Genomic DNA, 19,727 nt, shown 5'->3' on the forward strand with positions numbered 1-19,727 from the left:
TCTGGCATGCAATCTCAGTTTCCTTCTGTGTCTGAATTGCTGATTCTGCTGCAATTTCAACGTTTTTACCTCTTCAGTTAATTTCTCATTGTCAAAATTCCCTTCTTCAATCTCTTATTCTCCTGATTCAATTCTTCATTGGACCTGTTATTTCCGAGTTGCTTTTTCATGAAGTTCAGCTTATTCTACATTGTCTCATTCATTTCTCTTTCTCAACTTCATTTTGTAAATTTTTGCAACTTCTTTTTCTCCAAGTTTGCTGTCAGTCATTTCATCTTGTTGTTTTAAGTTTCCTTCAGAGCTTTAATTATCTTTGCTGATTCCATCTTTATGTTCAATAGTTCCGAGTTTCTTTTGACGTCTTTAATTTCTGTGTTTCTTACGAACGGAATACATCATGTCCTCACTGGACGTATACATTTCACAGATGTACCGGGTTTTGTCTATTTCACTCGCACTCAGAGACCTGGTGTGCTCGAGGTCCGATATGACTGTTGTTTTTAATGCTGAACATCTTTAAAGATTGAGAACTTTTCAGGTTGATTGAAGCTCATCAGTGCAGCGATTACTGCTGCAGCACCCCCCCCCCCCCCCCCCCCCACAGGCTCTCTTCTAACTCTGCACATCGGGAGCCTGTCACGCAGCTTTGGCTCCTTGATTTTCCCGCGTTTTGGGTCACCTTGCTGTCGTACACTTGGGGGCCCCATTTTTTAAGTTAAAGTTGCAGCATTTCTATGCTAGCTATTTTTTAAAAGAAGCTTTTGAACTTTGTTTAACTGCAGCAACTCTTTGTTGTGAGGAGCTTCTCACTCCTTTACCCATCGGACATTTTTAAAAATGAAAAGCGACAGTGCTTCTGAACAGCAGCAGGTCTTTGTTTTAAAACTCAAAACCACAACTCCTACTCTGCAGGGTTACTTTTTCTCTTGTTTTTTTAAATATACGTTTCTTTCTAAACTTTTCGCTCTGCCAGCGATTTCAGGTTTGTTCTGCGTCTGCCCCTCAGCCTCTCCAATGTGCTGAGCCTTGTGGACCACCTACTAGTCTATAATGCCAGTGCAGGTACTTTTCTGCATTTCGTTCACCCTTGTGGGTTCTGACACAGGAGTCTTGCCATGTTCTCTCTGTTGCTCACCTATCTTGTAACTGTCCATCTTTTCTGATTTAATATTACACCGGGTTTGGTAGCAATATCTCAAATGGGTCTATTTTTTTCAGACTTCCATTACAACAAGATATTCACAGGTAGCAGGCCAGAGGTAGTGTCATGATAATTCATTCTCGTCGCCAGATGCAAGGGTGCACTTTCAGAGATTCATTTAGTTTTGCAAAAATGATTCAATCATAAGATAAAAGCAAATTACTGCGGATGCTGGAATCTGAAAGGAAGGAGAAAATGCTGGAAAATCTCAGCAGGTCTGGCAGCATCTGTAGGGAGAGAAATTTTTGTCAAAGTTGACAAAGAGTCATCGGACTCGAAACGTTAGCTCTTTTCTCTCCCTACAGATGCAGCCAGACTTGCTGAGATGTTCCAGCATTTTCTCCTTCGATTCAATCATAAGAATTGTGCAGCAACAAGCTCCCAAAATGTCTCCTGTCGAAGAGGGCTCCGAGGGTGATTCCTCACTCTGAGTTCCAATTTGTCTCCAGGCTGGGTGACCCTTAATCCGCTGTGTTGCCCTTAAAGGGACAATCACTGCTCAGTGCTCACCCAATAAAAAGCTGTTGACGCGGGGGAAGGGGGTGGGACTGAAATTCACAAGACTGAGATGGACAATTTTGTTATTGGGTAATGGTAACAAGAAGTATACAACAAAAGTGTGTGAATGGAATTGAGGTGCAGAGCATCCAATGATTTAACATGAAAAACGCGATGGCCAATTCCATTCAAAATGTTTCTGTGCAATACGTATTTAAATTTCTACTGATGTGCAGTGTCAGTATGGACAGTCAATCCTTTCATTTTCTATCTCCCTCAAAAATAATCTCAAACATTCATAGCAATGTCTGTATTCAGAAATTAATGGAAGCAATCAAAAATATAGCTTTCAGTACTCACTGCCTGAAAAATGGTTAACAGTCATGAGCTTGTAGCACGTTTCCAGTCGAGATGATTGGGAAATTGTAAATTAATACGTACAGAAGGAGACCACTCACTTATGAAGTTTGCGCCAGCTCTTTTGAAGATTAATCAGCTAGTTCAATCCCTTAGCTCTTTCCCCATATCCCTACATTTCTTTTTTCCTTTAATTATTTATCAAAATCCCCTTTGAAATCTTCTCATGAATATGTTTCCATTTAATTTTTATTGCATTACAATGATGTTACCTATGAAGGGAAATACAAGGTCATTTATGTTGTGGCAAATATTTGGCTGCGATTTACTGGCCTCGGCGCGAGTGACCCGGTGACACAACAAGGCCATTGAATCTCGCGAAAGGCCTCTTGCGGGTTTCGCGATGCTAGAGATGCTAGAGAGATCTCGTCTCATGAGATTCAGTCGAACCTTGTGAGATGTCACAATCTGGATCTCGCAATCTACATTCAGTGGATTCTCCCAGCTTCCCCAGCAAGGCCTTGACCAGGCACCATTTAATACTGGTCCCCACAAATATGGCACCTGTGGGGTTTCCCAGGCCATTGAAGACTCCTGGGTGGTCAGGGACAGGGCAGGGTGGCTCCCCGGACCTCCCTCTGGCACCCAAGCACTTGACACTACCAGCCAGGTACTTTGGCACAGCCACCCTGGCATTGCCAGGCTGACAGGCAGTGCCAGTGTGCTAGGGTGGCAGTGCCAGGGTGGCACTGCCAAGGATTGGGCCTGAGGGGGGCAATGTCCATGAAAGAGGGGATGAGGGGGGTAATGAAGGGTGAGGGGATAAAGGACGTCTGGGTATGAAAACACCTCATAAGAGCTGGGAGGTTAAGGGTTGGGGTCCTGAAAGGGTGGAGGCCCAAAAGAGAGGTGTGGGGAGGCCTGAAAAGGCAGAGGGCCTCTTAGCGGCCCCAGAGCAGGGTGTCCTCACTTGGGGTGTGGGCTAATGCCCATATGTGCAGAGGGGGGGGGGGGGGTAACATTGCCCATGGGTGGGGGGTGTGGGGGACCCTCAAACTCACTTAGAGATCGGGAGGACCTTTTCAAAGTGATAGCCTGATCTCTGAGGAGCTGGTCTGGTTGGCGAGTTTAGCTCCCCAGTGATGAAAACAATTCTAAGGGCCTGATTGAATGGCCCCGACATGTCCAACTCGGTCATGAGACGAGGCTATTAAATCTTGCAAGAGGTCTCTCATGAAATTTACAACGCTCGGGACATCTCATGGGATCTAACAAGCTCCCTCACTGGGAGGGATTAAGATTTGCAGTGAGCCGCTAGCTTCACTTAAATATGTTTTGATTGGATTGGATTTGTTTATTGTCACATGTACCGAGATACAGTGAAAAGTATTGGTCTGCATATAGTTCAGACAGATCATTTCATACATGAAAAGAAAATACATGATAGTGCAAACATAAATACACAATGTAAATACATAGACACAGGTATCGGATGAAGCACACGGGAATGTAGTACTATTCAGCAGAAAAGATGTGCGAAGAGATCAGATTAGTTCATAAGAGGGCCATTCAGGAGTCTGGTACTTGGTTAATATATCTTATGTGTCGCTGCACTATATATCACTCGACAGAACTTAAAACTGAGCTTCATACGTGAAGTAAATTCAAGCTTTATTCAGTCAGTTTCAAATGTCTCTTGATCAGGTCAGTTTGCTTGAAAATACAGAGTTTTTTAAAAGTTCGCTTTGTCCAAGCAAATACAGGTGAATGAGTCAAATTCAATACAAATTACAGTCCTTGATGATTTCTTCAAATTAAAATACACAATGCAGAGAAGTTGGAAATAGACAAAATGGCGGCTTTCAGAGAAAAGCACAGGAAATAGTTAAAGAAATGAAGTAAGATGATTCCGGAATAATTTGTTCAGACCGTCACCTATTTTTAAGGTAATTGCAATCGTTAATATTCTGTCCAATTTCTGTCTGTGATTGGATCATAATAATTATAGTTCATTTTAATTTGATAGAAATGGGTGTCCATCAAACTTTTGGTATGGGGTGACTGTGATATCCCATTCCCACCACACTTTATCAGTTCTCATGAACACTGAACTAGGAATGTTGCCCAGATTTACATACTAGCGAATGTGTCTGTCTGGAGTTTTAATCTGATCATTCTCATGTTATTCAGCAGTTTTCACTGTTTGTCTGTTTGACAAACACCCCCCCCCCCCCCCACTGTTTGCTAGGTGGGTATATCAGCTCAAAGCCATATCTTTGAAACTTCATTTTAGACACTGTATTCGTGGAGACATTTTGTTGAGATTTGTTTGAATGATTGCAACCAGTGGATGATGATCTGTCTCAACGGTCAATGTGGGTAGGCCATATATATGGAATTTTTCTGAGCCTTCTACCAGCCCTCGGCATTCTTTTCAATCTGTGCATATCTGCACTCAGACTCTGTCATTGACCGTGAAGCATATGCCACAGGTTTTCAGTTGTTTCCATCTTCTTGTTGTAGCAATACTGCACCTATACCATCTTTTGATGCATCAGTAGATATTTTGGTGTTCCTTGTTGGATCAAAAAACATCAGCATTGGCGTGCCTATAAGGGCTTTCTTTAGCTGGAGCCACTCCTGCTCATGCTGCTCTGCCCAAGTGAAATCAATCACTTTCCGTAGGATGACTCTCTCTGAGTCACACTGTTTTGGCTGAGAGATTGGGAATAAACTTCCCTATGAAGTTGATCATACCCATTATTTGTAGTACTCCTTTTTTATCCAAGGGTCAGGGCATATTTAGTATGGCATTAATCTTCATTTCATCTGGCTCTATTCCGTGCACAGAAATCTTGTTGCCCAGAAATATAATCTCCTGTACTCCAAACTGGCATTTGGCCTCATTGAGCCTCAGCCCATTCTGCCTGATGCTTTGTAAGACCTTGATCAGTCTGTCATATGTTCCTCTAAGGTGGAACTCCATACGATAAAGTCGTCTACATAGACCCAGACCCCCACAATGCCCTCAATGATATGTTCCATAGCTCTGTGGAATATCCCAATGCAGATATAATGTCAAAGGGCATGCAAAGAAAGCAATATCTGGCACGAAGAGTATTGAATGTGCAGAACTTGGTACTTTCTTCATCAAGCTTGAGCTGCCAGAATCCCTGCGATGCATTGAGTTTGGTAAAAATATCTTGCACCAGACATCTCGCTTGTGATCTCTTCCCTCTTTGGAATTGGATAATGCTCCCTTTTAACGTTTGCGTTCAAATCCTTGGGATCCATACAAATCCTGAGATTGTTATTCTTCTTTTTCACACAGACCATTGAGTTGACTCAATCTGTAGGCTCTTCTATTTTCCTTATGACTCCAGGTTGTGCCATCCTGTCTAACTTTGCCTTGAGACGGTCACGCAATGGGGCTGGAACTCTTCGAGTAATGTGTATCACCAGTTGAACATCCTCTTTTAATTGTATTTTATCTGTGAAAGATAGGACACCAAAGCCCTTGAATATTTCCGGAAAGGCCTGTACAATGGACTCCACTGAGCCACTGTGTGTACTCAGTGCACAGTCAGTGCTATAGACTCGTCACACCTATTTCAGTGCCTCACACGCTTCATCACCCAATAATGATTCACCACCTTCAGCAACAATTGAGAACTTCAGCTTGTGCACTTTGTTTTTTACTTGCACGTCTAATTCGCACATACCCAAAGTGTCAATCTTCTTACAATTGCAGTATTTAAGTCAATTTTGAATTCTGGACTTTAGCTGCATGGTCTTAATATCACTTATACTGATTAGGTTTACCTTCGCACCAGTATCTAATTTAACAGTAATTCGACAATCAAAGGTAGAGTCCATTTGTCCCTTGTTACTGCTGCAATATCACTTTCAGCACTGCTTATACTTGTGGACAGCATTTTATTCAATATGGCTTAATTTGCCATGTCTTTACCGACACCAGGGCAACGAAAAATGTGTCACTTAAATTAGTGTCACAGATCACGTTGATCAACTGCCTTTCATTAATTTTCTTATTTGAGAAACAATGTGTTGTGAAGTGATTCTTCACTTTTTGCCAAAAGCTGCACATTGGCTTGGTAGATGCTTATAACCACATCGTTTAGGTGCAATGGCTGTATGCTCAGACCATTTAGAATGACTGCTGAGACCACATTTCTTTTCTAACTGCATTACAACACCAATGGCAGCTGCATCGCTTGCAATATTCGCGCCAAAACCTCTTTCATTAAAAGTATTAACATGTTGCGCAGCTAGTTCGCTAGCATGGCAAATTTTATGGCATCATCTAATTGGAGCTCATTTTCTTGTAAAAGACGCTCTCACACCTTATGATCCTGCAATCCAAAAACAATTTGATCTCTAATCATGGAGGGTTTCAGAGTCACGAAGTTGCACGTCTACGCTTTCAGTTTAAGGTCAGTACGAAAACTATCAAATGGTTCGCTAGTCTTCTGTGTGCGCAGTAGAAAAATTAACATTTTATATGTTTCATTTTTCTTAGGTGTACAATGCTCGTCAAATTTTTTGATCTCAGCATCAAATTTTTTACTGTCTTCCTCTTGCTCACACATGAATTAATTATATATTTCAATCGCCTGCGGGCCTGCTACTGTGAGCACTATCACAATTTTTCTCTTGTCCAGCTGTGTCTGCAACCCAATAGCTGAGACATGCAGTGTGAAGTGCTGCTTAAACACGCGCCAATTTCCATCCACGTTACCAGTAAGTTGAAGCTGTTCTGGAGCTTTCAGACTTTCCATTTGAAAAACCACATCTTTCTTGTAGCAATGTTTCTTCTTTGTTTGATGACTGCTGTTCAAATCACTCCTGATACCATGTTATGTTCGTGTACTAAGATATAAAAGAATCAGTGTCCGACAGAATATCTAGTTCAAGACTAGTTATTTAATGTTGAATAAACTGTGGGTAAACTAAACTATTGCTTACCAAACTCTGGAGCTTTTTAACATACTTCTAACAGATTCTGTAACTCTGTTCAAGACCGGCTCTGTCCGGTTCCAGTGTCCTGTTCCTCTTGAATGACACCAAGTGGTCGGAGGCTATACACACTTTTATATACATTGTTATATGCACTGTTACTGCATATCATTACAGAGAATTATGATCACAACTTACATTCTTTTCAGTCCTTGAATGAGGCTTTTGAGCTTGAGCATTCTCAGCATTACTAGATCAGAAAATGCTGGAGCTTCGAGGTCCTAGCATATTCCGGCAAGTCAAACCAGCGACCAAATTTTCTGCCTTTCCCCTCCTCCACTCACTCATCCCAATTCCTGATGTGCTATCAGTTCCTCAAAGTGGAAAATCTCCTCTTTAAATCCAGACTTGTGCTGTGGACTCTCAGCGATTAGAAACTGGCTTGCAACCGCCCAATCTGATTTCACTTTTCACAATGGCACTTTAAGCTGGCAGTTATCCTATGAGGTGAGCCAAGAATTATACTTCATAATCCAAATAGGACAGCACAGTGTACTGATCCACCGATGCACCCAGTTTCGAGAGAACTTTTTCAAATATTCTCATTGAAACTTTGGCAAGAACTATTAGATTGATCCTGTCCACTATATTTAGTTCTCAGGCCAGGTTTTGCTGCAGAAAGGTATTTAATGGTGCCAGCTGTTCGTTAGAATCGCCCTTGCATGTTTAAGCTTTTACATTTTGTGTGTGGCAAGACGGTGAAAGTGAGAGCTGATAATGGCACAGAAAGGCCAACAGGATATGCAGGACTGGACTGAGCAGGACAATTAATTGCATATCTCCTCACAATTCAGACTGAAATTTACATGACAAGCACTGATACAGAAGTGTAATTTAGAGTGGGAGGATTCAATGTCAAATCGGGTGCAGGAAGGGAAATAAAGAATGGGTTAGAAATTTGGAATAAAAAAAAGTGAAATTAGCAACAAACAAATTGTAGATGTGACATTTTTATAATTTTCTAAAATTAAAACCTGAAGGATTAAGACTTGTTTCAGAGTTAGAAGGACATTTAGATTGAAATGGATGAAGCTTAACATTCTGCAACAAACTATATTTGCAGGGCTATGGGCTTTGTGCAGGATGATGGGACGAGAAAGGATACCTTGGCGTCTGAGTTGGCATGGAGAAGATGGGCCAAATGGCCCCCTTCTGCATTGTATTATTCTACAGTTTTATCTACTGTGTACATTCATCTAGTCAACACTATTCAAAGGATTTCATATTCAGCAGGTTAGGCGGCACAGGTGGAGAGAAACAGAGGGTGGACTTTTCTCATTTTTTTGAAGAGTGGCGCAGAGAATTGAAAAGCAGGGTGGAAGCCACCAGTCCTGGAATGGCTTACTCTGCCGTATATTTAGGCACCTAAGAAAAAACCGATAAGGGGCAATGTCACGCTGTGAGACAGGCTCATTTGCCAACAACTTTGGTATTTAAAAGATTGGTGTGCCCAAAAATAGTATCCCCTGTTGTTTTTCTTACCTGCTATAAATATGGCAGTCAATAAGGTTGCCCTTCTTTCTTTAGATATCGATATTATATTGCTCAGAGTCGCCAGGTATCAAATGATACCACCACAAGGTTCAACCGGCTATCGATCAATAGCCAAACGCCAGTTAGTTTGTTCAAGATCAAGGGTACTTTATTTACACACACAATTAATCATGCAACATAGACACTATTAGTTAAACTACACCTATCAACTATGACAACCTGTACTTAACTTCAGGCACCCGGCTTAGGTCAGAGGAACAGTGGCCTTTGCTCAAATCTGGATCTATCGGGCTAGGGGTATCGTGTTGGGTGGTCATGTTTAGGGCCTGTGTGGTGAGGGGTATAGGGTCAGATAACGCATGCAACTGTATTGATCCAATGACGATCATGATGCAGATCATCAGGTCCGTCTTCATCTTGTCTGTATCTTCCTCTGTCTTCTGGTATATTCATATCTTCCTGGGGATACAAGCATAATACCTGTTATAATCTTGTTTAATATCTCGTTTGTCTGTCTGTTTCTCCTTAACATCAATTTCCCATTTAGAATCGTCACCATATGTGACTCCCTCATTTTTTCTTTTAAAACAACCATTTGGAAGACAAGACATCCAAAATAAATTCTGTCACAGTGCGAGCACTCTGGCAGCCTGTGTTTGATGGGCTGAGTGGGTGGACAATTTCTCCGTCCAGTGCAAAATCGTTTCAACCAAGTGTTTCAACATGTAAATGGCAGGTAGGGGATAGCAACCGAAGGGTCGCCGGAAAGGAAACAAAAGTTGTGGCAAAGAGCATTCTTTAAACCACATTTTTAAAAGAACAGCAAAAGAGGTTTGAAAAGGATTTTCCTAATGGGGTGCGTATGAGCCACAGCAGGGGAAGAATGGGTGGAATCCCCGGGTAGGGCGGTGATCTGTGCCATTGCTCTACTACCCGAGCTTGGCTGACCAAATACATAGGGGGTCCTCAGGCAGGGCGGGAATGAGTGCCGTTACTCCACTGCCTGAGTGACCTTCCAAGAACGGTAGGAATTTGAATATTTGTGGACTTTCAACAAACTTGTACCTTTAACTACCATGTGGCGTCAAAGGAGTAGTCATAACTGTATCAAGAAATTTTCATGAGATTGACACATAAAGTCGTAAAAAAGAGAAACATTCAACATTAAAAAAACAAACTAAAGAAGAAAGCGGGCAGGTTCCATCAGGGAGTAGGACACCGTAAATTTCAATCGGTCCTTTCTCTCATCATCTGGACACCATTCCAAAGAGGGTCTCAAACGGGCTAGCATGGTGGGAGTCAGACTCGGAGTCAGCACCATCTCCCGGTTGCCAAACTCGTGCTGGAGTTTCAGTGCGAATGCGACGTGGGCTGATGTGGGATCTATCTCGGCGTTTCTTATTAGTCGATAAGAATTGTCGCGGTGCCATTGTTTCTTATCCTGTAGGGCGGTAGGGGCAAGGTGGGATGTCGCTATCGTCGGGTGGTGGGTCAGGTTCTGATAACGGCAAATAAATTGTGTCTGAGGGGCCGAACATATCGTGGTCGGTGTCACTGGGGCTGTAGTGACTGGGGCCTGGTCTGTTTTTCCATTGGTCGGGAGTATCAAGGGCGTCCGTTGTGCTTTCGCTGTCGCTATCGCTATCGCTCGCGGATGAGTCCACTGTTCGGGTGAAATTCGATTCTGGGGAGGGTTAAGGTCATTCTGTGGACGTGCTGTCCTGGCTGGGGGAGGGCTGGATTGGGTTGTCAGTGGGCAGGTCTGCGTTGTCTGCCATTGCCAGTGAGAGGTGGTGTGAGTGGCTGCACTGCGTTCCATAAACTTTAAGCTGGTTTATATGGAACAATCCTGATTTTCCATTTGGATATGTGATCTTTTAAACTGAGGGGCTTACTTTGTCGGAAATTGAATGGGGTCCTGCAAATTTGGGAGAGAGGAATGAACTAGGATTGTACAAGGAGCTCATGACTTGATGTCCGACTGTATACTCTATTGGGTGTACTGTCTTATCAAAGCAGGCCTTACTCTGATTTTTCCTAGCGTCTAGTCGAACAGCTGCAGCAAGCTGTGCTGCTTTAATATTCTCCATTATGTTTTGGACTGCTTTCTCGTGGGTCAGGGCGGTGACTGCAGGGCTGGCCAAATCAAGTCCAAATGAATACTCGGTATCCTTCATGGGTCGTCCGGTCATGAGGGCATGGGGGGGTGTATCCTGTTGAACTCAACACCGCGTTTCTAATAAACATCAGTGCGAATGGGAGCACTGTGTCCCATGTCATATTATGCTGCTGTACCATCTTCCTAAGTGTTGCCTTTAGGGTGCGATTCATGCGTTCCACAAAGCCGCTGGACTGTGGGTGAGTGGCAATGTGAAACTCCTGTTTTATGCCGAAAATTTTCATAACTCTGCCTGTGAAGTGCGAACCTCCGACTCAATACTACGGGGGAGTCCCCATCTAGTAAAAATGTGCTTGGTTAGAATTTTTGCCGTGGCTTTGGCCGTGTTTGTTCTTGAAGTGAATGCTTCTACCTATTTTGTGAATGTGTCGATGACGACCAACACATATTTGTATCCATTTCTTCAGTGGGGGAGGGGACCAATATAGTTTAACTGCATGTTCGTCCATGGGCCATTAACAGGGCGGGTGTGTCTTAGCTGACCTTTCTTTGCATATCTGTCTGGGTTGTTCTGGGTGCAAATCAAACAATTCTCAATGTAACGGGTTACGTCGGTTTTTAAATCAGGCTACCAGCAGAGAGGTCTGAGGTGGGCAAGGGTGGATTATATCCCTTGGTGTCTGTGTCCGTCATGGAATTGGCAAATAATCTGGTTCTTGTCCTGGGTGGGGACCACATAAATACCATCCTTTAAAACGATTCCCTCATGAATTGTTAACGTGTCTTTAAACTTAGCATAGGGAGCCGGGAAGGCTTCTTTTAAAATGTCCTTTAGCGTATCATCTTCATTTTGTGCCTGGGCCAAATCTTGAATATTGTTCTGTGACACCTGAACCGCGTGTACTGGGGCACTCTCGGGGGGGGTTCCCAAAAGTGGCCATGCCGTGAGCCTGCTTTCCCTAGGGTGTCTGCTTTCACATTACCGGGTGGGGAGAAACGATGGTGGCTTCTAACTTTTACGATTCTGTATTTTCTACCTTTCGCTGTCTGGAGGATGTGTTTTAGTAATGGCGCTGATGGTAGGGGGTTTCCGTCGGCGGATATAAATCCTCTAGATTCCCACAGGGGCAGGAATTCTGTCAAGCTGGTGCAGAAAAACAAACTGTCCGAATATATGTCTGCTGGGGTCGGGAACGAATCTGGGTGCTGCACAATGTGAGCAATGGCTGCTAACTCGGCTGCCTGCGAATCTAAATGTCCAGGCAACTTTAATGAATTTCCTCTAAAGCGCACCCCTGCGTCTCCTCTACATAAATTCCACATCCTGTAATCCTTTTTCCATCTAGAACTGTGGAGGAGCCATGAACATAAATTTTTGGAGCTTTGTCTGTGTGCTGGGTCGTCTGTGGTCGGATGCTTTTCTTTTTCGGCACCGGTTGGGAACAAAGGGGCCTGTGCTGGGCTTGGTTGCAATGATCTCGCACTCATGTGGGGTTCCTGCATAGTGTAAATTGTCAGCCAGAAACGTGTGCATCTTTCTCCTTTTTACCGTTATGTCGCATCCTTGTCGGAGTAGGGTCCAACGTGCTGCTCGAATTTGGCTTACTGTGCCGTCTTTTGGCTTATCATCTAATAATAGCTGTGTCAGGATGTGCTCGGTCAAAATGGTAACGGGGTTGAGTCCTGTTATGTACGAGAAGTATTGTACAGCCCAAAAAACTGTGAGCAAGTGTCTTTCGCAGGCTGAAAATCCCTGCTCTACGGGATGTAAAACTCATGAGGCATAGGCTACGGGTCCTAAACGATCGTACCTTTCCTGTAGGAGTACGGCTGAAAAGGTTCGGTCGGTAGTCGCTACCTCTATCGAGTATGGGGAGTGTGGGTCTGGGGCCTGCAAAGCGCGAGCTGTGCTTCGGGCGCGTTTCAATGTATTTACGGCATCTGTGTGTTGTGGAAGCCATTTCCATGGCGCCTGTTTCTTAAGGAGCTCGGAAAGTGGGGCTGCTTTTGTGGCGAAACCGTCTATGTGGTTTCTATAACAACCGACCAGTCCTAAAAATGACCGGAGTGCTGTAACATTTTGGGACAAGGGCAATTTTACAATTGAATCTATCCATTTCTGTTCTATCACACGCTTACCATACGTGATGACCGTACCTACATAAGTGACCTTTTCCTGGCGAATTCGGGCTTTTTTGGGGTTAATTTTGCATCCAATAGTTCCGAAAGAAACAAAATGTGCTCTTCCTTGGTGTCAGTCTGTCGGAGCAAGGCGTCCACATACTGAATGAGGCATTCAAGTTGGGAACATTTTGCTAAGCCGTTCGCCAATTGTCTGTGAAAAATGGAGGGGGAGTTGTGGAAGCCTTGTGGAAGGCATATCCACGTGTACTGCTGTCCCTGGAAAGTGAACGCAAATTCGTACTGGCACGTTTTGTCCAATGGAATGAATCAAAAGCCATTGCTAATGTCCAAAACCGTGAAACATTTTGACTGTAGTCCCTGTTTTAAGATGGTCTCGGGGCTCGTGGCAACGGTGGGGGCTGCTAACGGAGTTACTTTATTTAATTCTCTATAATCGATGGCCAGTCACCATGAACCATCTGGTTCTCTTCCGGGCCAAATTGGGGCAATGTTCGTTGAGGTTACGGGCCAAATTATTCCTTGGTCCAATAAACTCTGGATTACTCCAGCTATCTTTCCCTCGACTTGCTGTGGAAAACCATATTTTTTCTGGGGCTTAGGATCGGGACCTGTAATGTTGACCATACCTGGAATTTTGCCGCAATCGTGCTTGTGTTGGGCAAACGATGCTTTATGTCTCTTCAAGACTTCTCTAACTGTTTTGTCCATGGTAATGGTTTGTGGATCAAACCATACTCTCCCACTGAACTAATCCTGTGTGCGTAGTCTCCTACTGTGAGTGTAGTGGGGGCACGTGTTGCTCTGGCCATTTTCCACACACATTTATTTCCAGGGTCGAAAGAAAGGTTGTGTGAGTGCATAAAATCTATTCGCAAGATGTGCTCTGCTGTCTGGGGTAAATCTACCAAAACGACTGAGTGCTTAGCTTTAATGTTACCGATCCGGATATCCACAGGGGCTGTAATGTGTCCCTGCTGGAGGTGTCCAGTAAAGCCACTAAGAGTGATGGTGTCTGTAGTTGGCCGCATATCTCGCTGGTACATTGTGGAGGAGTTTAATGTGGTTCGGGACCCTCCTGTGTCCCAAAGGAACTCTACTGGGTGTCCTCGGACGGTGTCTGCAACTACCAGTCTTCCGGATTTATCCCAAAGTGTGTCGCAGACCCAAGTTAGGGAGTCTGAACACCGTCAATCGGTGCCATTTATGGCCAAATTATTTGCATGGGCGCTAACGCTGTGGATGGGTCTGGCATTGTTCCTCGGGGGGGCATTTGTGGGCTGATTCCGTTGCTGTTTCGGGGGGGCTTGGCATTCTCATGCGTAATGTCCCTTCTGTCCGCAATTGTAGCATTCCTGCGCTTTAGGGTGCTGTGTGTTACTCCTGCCTTCATTTATCCATGCGGGGTCTTGGTGTGCCCTTACTGGATTCATGTTGGCGTCTACTCTCTCCTGCTCTGTCTTTTTCTGTAGGGACTGTTCCCAAGCTCTAGATAATTGCTTCAGTGCCCACACTTCATTGTGTGCCGGGTCTGAGGGGTCATAATTCGCACATGCCTTTTGTCCTGCCTCCGAGGCGTGGGAGTCTAAAAATGCGGGTCCATTTGGCCGTATTGTCTACAGATAAATGGGCGCATGTTACATCACCGAATACTGCGGTGAAGTGGATCCCGAGGCGTCCTACAAATGCCGTCGGATGCTCTCCCTTTTTCTGTCTACACCGGTTGAGTCCTTCTACTGGATCTCCTCTATAGTAGCCAATGGCATCTAAGATGGCTGTTTTCATATCTTGGAGGCTACCTCCTCCTACATTTTGTGGGTCGGGAAGGGCTGAACTAACAGACGGGTCAAGGCTCATTACTATGAGTTTTACTTCTTCCTGCTCGTCCAGACCGTACATGACGGTCTGTTGCCTAACTCGTTCGAAAAAGTGGTGTGGGTCTGACGTGGGGTGAAAAGTTTCTATTTTATCACGGGCACCTCTTAACTGGGTGATGGTTAGTGGGGTGGTGTACACAAAGTCGGATTGGTCTTCTGTTGCTACTCTATGCTGCGTGGTGATGGGATTCATTGGCTTGGGGGATGCCTGTGCAGTCGGTGGTGCGGGTGCTTTCCTTTTCAGGGCCTGGGGGCTCTCTTCTGACTTTCTGTCTTGTTCACATATCGATGGGACGTTTCATTAAGTTCCTGCCAATCGGGGCCATCTTCCTGATCTAACTGTGGGCCAAAGGTATCTCTGAACCTTGTTAGTACGCATGCAAATTATGCACTTCCGAATTTTGGAGGTTTGATCGACACTGGTCTTACGCTTGTGGTTTCTTTTACTTTGCCAAATTTGGATTCTCATTCAAACACTTTTGTGGGTTCTCTCGGAGTGACACGGTCACTTCTGGGTCGAGTCCCGTCAGATGTCGCCAATAACTGTTGCCTTTTTTACCTCCCTTTTACCTATAAATATGGCAATCAATAAGGTTGCCCTTCTTTCTTTAGATATCGATATTATATTGCTCAGAGTCGCCAGGTAACAAATGATACCACCACAAGGTTCAACCGGCTATCGATCAAATAGCCAAACACCAGTTAGTTTGTTGAAGATCAAGGGTACTTTATTTACACACACACTTAATCATGCAACATAGACACTACTAGTTAAACTACACCTATCAACTATGACAACCTGTACTTAACTTCAGGCACCCGGCTTAGGTCAGAGGAACAGTGGCCTTTGCTCGAATCTGGATCTATCGGGTCTGGAGAAGTAACTGCTGCTCAGCTGGGCTCATCCGTCTGGTAGCGGGCATTGAAATTGAACTTGCTTCTGGTGGTGCTGCAATTGGAGGTAGACGTTGCCGGATCGCCAGGTCCAAGAGAGATCGAACACATGGTGGTCTCTGTCTTTATCCTTGGGGAGTTTCGTGCTCTTTTGGGCGGTCCTTTGGTTTGGACCCCATTAACTGGGTAATTCTTGATCATTTGATTTGAGCCAATAAAGGGGCGGGTGCCTCGATGGCCGGGCGTGTCCTAAGTGGTCATTGACCCTGTTGTTGATGCTTTCTGGGTACGGGGAGTGGTGCCGAAATGTCTGGGATTGTATCGGTTGCTCAAGTACCAGTCTTTTGTTTTACGGAGATGGGCCATCAAAATGCTAATCGGTTGGGGGTTTCGATGCGGTCTGGTTTCTTCGCTCACAAATATACATTCAGGCCCTGAGCCTTCCTGAATCTTACGTTGTCCATTTTTCCCTTTCTGCTTTGCAGCTGTCCATGTTTCTTATTGTAAGAGGTCATCCCAGATGGCTACACCCCTCGGCAAAAATTCCATCCCCACCATGCAACTCCTCCTGCCCTCTACCCACGGACATGGAACAACCCCAGCACTTCTCAGGCAGTGGGATTAATATCTTTGCTGCTGAGGTTGTAGTCTTTGTGGTCAGCTTTCTCCTTGGGATGCGGACTGTTGAAACCACTAGCTGGTTAGAATCTTATGGCTGTAACCTTCAGGGCCGATTCTCAGGCTGTGGGATTCCCCCTAAGGTGATATTTTAAATTGTGTTGGCCTGGGCCTTACCACGGAAGATACACTTCAGGACAGTTCTGTTGCTTATTTGATGGCAGCTCCAGCAGACTGACTGAAAGCTTGTCTCATTTAAGCAGAGTATCAGAGCAGCAGTTTTCATGAGGCCTCAGAGTGATCAGGTCACCTTAAAGAGATCCGGAAAGTTCCCCACCCCCAACTCTGTCTGCAAACTTCAAATACTCACTGGCAGGCTAGAGAGAAAACACTGGCTCCTCTGTTTACCTGGAGTGAGCTCCAGCTGAGATGTCAGAGAGTTCCACCGTTTCAGGGAGGGACATGTAACAGAGTTCTGCTCAGCTCCTGAGCTCAGATCAAACTGAACCCCACACAACAAGGAGACTTCCAGAATAATCCGGACCAATCCACATCGAGTATTTGCTAAGTTCGGGGATCTCAATGGAGCTGATTGGCTGCTGGCCAAGTCGATCAAAATGTGACATCACTGGACCATACCAAAACACATTGGGCGGGATTCTCTGATCCTGAGGCTAAGTGTTGACGCGGTCGTAAATGCCTTCGCGTTTCTCGACGGCGTCAACAAGGCCTCAGGAGCAGCGATTCTGACCCCCACAAGGGGCCAGCAAGCCACTGGAGCGATTCACGCCGCTTCAGCTGCCGATCCTGGCGTCAAATGGCCGCCGCGTGTCTGTGCAGTGGGCCCAGCGACAATGCGCGCATGCTCGGTAGCTCCCTTCTCCGTGCCGGCCCCGACGCAACATAGCGTAGGGATACAGGGGCCGGTGCGGAACAAAAGAGACCCCCAGCCCGAGAGGCCGGCCCTCCGATTGGTAGGCCCCGATCGCGGGCCAGGCCACAGCGGAGGCTCCCCCCAGGTTAGGACCCCCCCCACCCCACCCCAACCAGGCCGCCCCCAGGTGTATCCACGGTGAGGTCCCGCCGGGTAAGTGCAGGTGTGGACGGTGCCGGCGGGACACAGCTTTTTTGGTGTGGCTCCTCGGCCCATCCGGGGCGGAGAATCGCCGGGGGACCCGTAGAGCGGCCCCCGACCGGCGTCGCGCTGACTGCGCCAGCGCCAATGGTGCCGATTCTCCGCTCTCTGAAGAATCGGCAGACTGGCGTCGGGCGGCGTGGCACGATTCGCGCCGGTCCGGCGATTCTCCAGTTGAGCCCCGGGGTGAAAGAAACACGCCCATTGTACCAGAGGATGTTCTTGAACCAGTCTAAATGGCACCTTCTACTGGGGTTTGGCCTTGTTTAAAAATAAAGGCTGGGATACTGTGGAAGCCAGCAGAACAAGAAATAAAGGAATTCCACAAGGGAAGCAAAGTTTAAAAAGGGAAAGCAAGGTTTAAACATGAGGATTCTTACACAGTGCACCTGGCGGGTTCTGCGAGCATGGTGCGCATCATGGGGGACCTATCGTGATTTATGAATGTACAATTTAATGTGGGGGGACTATCAGGCATACAGATCTGATAATTATATTTAAATATACCCATTACATAATTGGCAGGGGATGGGACAATCGCAATGGGAAACACATTTTTGACTCCCACAGGATTGTCGGCTCCCACCATCAACCCCACCCCCTGGAAAATGGGAGCTGAAATTCTCCCCAGAGCTAACATTTTAGGTAATCAATGACCTTTCAGCAGACCTTTCCGATGAAGGATCATTATGACCAGAAAGTCTGGACAGAATCTTGTTGAGGCGACAGGGATCACAGCTGCTAGTTAGACAGCGGCGTATCTTGTGACACTCAGGCACGTGACACACCAGCGGCGTGGGAAATGAATGCCCGCTTAAGAGTCTCAATGGGGGTGGGCTGAAAGGCCATCCATGAGCCTTCCTGTCATGGACTTCATTGGGGTGGAGGTGGGAAGGCAACAGGGTCTGCAGGCACCACCCTCCAACCTGATTAAATGGTCCCTGGCACCAAACCTACCTTGGAGGGCAAATGATTGAGTCCATTAACTGTTTCTCTTCACAGATCCTGCCTGATGCCGAGTTTCTCCAGACTTTTTTTTTATTCCACTTAATTGCTTCTGGGACGAAGTGACAAACTCCATCCGGTGGGCAGCAATGTCTAAAACGCCTTATCCGAAATATTAAGTACCATCTGTTGCTTCATTATTCTGGACCCCTTTTACCTCATAGCCAATGACAAGTAAATACTCAGCACAGTGTTCAAATTGGGGTCAGAGCATTTACTTCCTGTTATGTAGTTACAAAAATTGGCAGCTTAAATTGGTTCAGTGCTGCCTCTGATTCAATGCATGTGTTTGTATCAGATGTTTCACACCCATTTCTGTTTCAAACTTTCTTGTGGAATTTTGGGAACGATCCAACTCCCTGGGCTGTGAATTCAGGGCACTTCTTGTGAATCAGTCACGTCTGAGTTTGTGGTGGCCGACTGTCCTTACCTTCTTTAAGCTACCTCCTCCCATCCCCAGTAACCTGGCTTTTCTGGTGCCTTACATTGTGTGCTTGCTCTCTCGCCCTCCAGGACAGGCTTGCAACTCCTGATATGTAACATTGAATTTCCTCAATCAGCAAAGCTTGCTTCAACAGTAAGAGTACAGAGCTAACAACTAGCTTTGCTTTGCCAGTAATCTTTGAGGTGTTTAACTGGCTTGAAATTGCAGGGTTAGAGGATTACTGCTGCTTCTGCCTCATTGGCTAGAAAAGAAAGCTCACACTGAGCTCACATGCTTCTAAATGTAAACAAGCAGAACATTTTTCCAGGAACTTACACTAACTCAAAGTGAATTCTCCAGTAGTTTCCAGGCTAATATGTTTAATAAAAGATGGGTGGCATTTCTAAAAATGGCCTCTGGGAAATTAAACTGAGTTCAGGACAGTCCTTGTGGAAATTCAAGACTATGATGTGTAATGTCATGATATGCAAACATGCAGCTAATGAACACATAGAATAGGACACGACCAATGAGCAGTCAGGACACTCAGGGGTGGTATCTCACTATAAAAGGGATGAGGCACTCACACCCCGCCTCTTTCCACAGACCAACATCTACAGAGTGAGACAGGGTGTATCCTCAGCATCACACCCCAGCACGTGGCTTAGAGCAAGGCTGGTTCAGTTAGACTGAGTTACTACATTTAGATTAGCAGAGAGTCGAACTCATTGAGAACTGTGCTAATAGTTCAATAAAACACATTGAACTCACTTCAAAGTCTGGAGCATCTTTTACTCAAAACTGCATCAAGTGGCAGCTTGTGTTATTCCAAATTACATAACACAACATGTGACATTGGGTAGAAGGATGTGGCACTCTTAGCAGATGTATAACAATAGTTCAAAGGGTGAAAGTGGTTGGCGTGT

Source organism: Scyliorhinus torazame, chromosome 9 (genome assembly GCF_047496885.1).
Source record: "Scyliorhinus torazame isolate Kashiwa2021f chromosome 9, sScyTor2.1, whole genome shotgun sequence".
NCBI classification, from domain to species: Eukaryota; Metazoa; Chordata; class Chondrichthyes; order Carcharhiniformes; family Scyliorhinidae; genus Scyliorhinus; species Scyliorhinus torazame.